Source organism: Alosa alosa, chromosome 18, assembly GCF_017589495.1.
Source record: "Alosa alosa isolate M-15738 ecotype Scorff River chromosome 18, AALO_Geno_1.1, whole genome shotgun sequence".
In the NCBI taxonomy this organism is placed as follows: domain Eukaryota; kingdom Metazoa; phylum Chordata; class Actinopteri; order Clupeiformes; family Clupeidae; genus Alosa; species Alosa alosa.
Window position 1 is genome coordinate 27,243,750 of NC_063206.1, and position 2,570 is coordinate 27,246,319.

The following is a 2,570-nucleotide window of genomic DNA, read 5'->3' on the forward strand; positions in this document are numbered from 1 at the left end:
TCATTTTAAGTTTAAGTAAACAAACAAGCAAAAACAAACCATTGGTAAAATCCTACAAATTGTCTTTATGGCAGCAAAGTACTTGCTTTTTTCTTCCTGATGCATTGGGTGCATACAGCATTATTCCTGGGGTAGACAAGGTCTGTCAGAGGAAAGGCCAAGGAGCTGCTAACCAGAGCAAACGGCAGTGTTTTTTTTTAGTCATCTGGCAGACTGAGGAGACAAGTCTTGAATTAGCAAAAGGCACACTTTAAAAATGGTCCTAAGGGTTGGAACATGTCCAATTCCATTTAAAAACAAACCAGCATGTCTCTCACTCTCTCTCTCTCTGTCTGTCTCTCTCTCTCTCTCTCTGTCTCTGTGTTAAGTTGTCATCAGTGTATGTACAGTATGTGGACTGAGTTTGAGTTTGTCTGTATGCAGGACATGTTGGTGCAGAGATAAGTCCTAATTAGCTCTAGTTTCCGCTCTGCGTCAGCCTGGGGCTCCCTGGTGGACGTGAATGCTGCCTCCCCCACCCTCATCTGCTGACAGAAACACAGTGGGAAAGTGTCGTTTCACTTGTTCACTCACTGTTTGTTTCAGTCTTAAATGGTATGGAGATGGGAATACACACACACACACACACACACACACAAATTATTCAGATGTGCTGCTGATGTGCCTCCCTCCCACTCTAGACTTTGAGAGGGAGGAATGATGTAAATATTGTAATTTGGTCGTGCTGTTTCACGGGATGCGTCCCCCTTGGCCAATTAAAACAAACAGGCCGCTAGAGAGCTTCCTGTGGCGCCAGGCTGACCTCTTCCCCCTCCTGTCTGCGCTGTAGCATGATGAGACAGAGCTGGACGCCCCTGCTGCCTGCTTCACTGGCCTTGCTCCTCCTAATTAAGGCTGTTTGGACTCGCTCAGCAGGAGCTTGCCCTAAGATCCGGAAGTCGTCTTTGTGAAAAGTATGGGTGCTGAGACCTATGCATTTGCGCCCACATTTTTTGTTGGTGTATGCTTGTTTGTTTGTTTTGGTTGTTTGTTTGTTTTTAAACACAGTCTTGTTGTTGACACATTTGGACATTATAGCTTGCAGTTTCACAGACTGACTCTCGGTCTGATATTCTAACAGTGCTCATGTATTACAGTAATACTAAAGCACAGTAATGTTGCACTAAGATTGGTTTTCTTTATGGTCAGGGAGAACTAACAATAAACTGGTGCACAGCAGCTGTGGTTATCATAATCGCTGGCCATAAAAAAGAAACAGCCGTTGAATAAAATGCTAATGCCATGTGCAGCCCTCTCTCCCACACGCAGCTATCGTTTGGAACCGAGCTGCCCGGTTCACTCAAGGACATCTCTGGCCACCTCCCCCGTACGCTCATAGAGTTGTGAGGCGGACACCGGGTGCCTGTCATCCTCCTGAAGATGAATGGCTCAGCTGGCATGAGACGGACAGGGGTGGAGGGTGGCAAGTACTGTATTTCTCAATCTCCTCTCTGGCAGCAGGCTGTGGAGGATACACACATGTGTGTGTGTGTGTGTGTGTGTGTGTGTATGTGTGTGTGTGTGTCACATTGACATGCACATGGTGGCCCATTATTAGTGTTTCCCACACACCAGCATACTGACAGGTGCTGCTGATTGCTTGGAGATGTGATGCCTGGCTCTGCAAGGTGAAGAGTGACTGAAGAGTGAATTTAGATGTTCAGTAATACTAACCCACTCTACATCTCTCTTTCTTCCCCCTTACTGTACCTCACTTGTGAGGTATATCATCACCAGTCATCAACCATCCGTGTGCTTGGCCCTCCTCTCACCCATCTCACCTGAAGTCCCATCCTCGACTGCCCTATTACTGTCCCCCTATCTGGATTCCTGGCCCGTACAGCCTAGCAACCCATCATCTGCCTATGACAACTCTGCCCAGATTCCTGGCCCGTCTGCCGACCCACCACATGCCCCTTGACAACTCTCTTCCCCTGGACAATTCCAACGCTGGACTATTTGAACTTTCTGTCGCTAAATCAGGATTAATGCATCATCATACCGGATACGTAATCATCCCACCTCTTGTAACTTTCACCTCAGGTGCTTAAAACACCATGTCCTATTCTCTACACCTGACTATCATATGCATTTGTCATGTATACAGACCTTAATGTCCTGTATTGACCCTAGGAAGATGGGTCAGGCCTTTGAGTCGTGGATCTGCTCGAGGTTTCTTCCTATATGTATCTCCAATTCTAGGGAGTTTTTCCTCGCCCCTGTTACCCATGGGCCTCTCTCTTTCTTTTCTTTTCTTCCTTTCTTTTCTTTTTCTCTGATTGCCTACATTCTGTAAAGCGCCATGATACATGTTGTGTAAAGCGCCAAAACATGTTTCGCTCTATAAGCACAATTAATTGAAATTGAAATTGAGTGCTGTCAGTATGAGAGGAGCATGAGTGTCTCTCTCTCATTCTTAAATGCTCCCTTGTGCAAGCAGGAGCTGGGGTCTCACACTCCATGACTTCATCTCTAAACTTTTGGAGAAGGAAGAAGAGCTTTTTGAGGTTTTTGAGTTTGTTTGTTTGTTA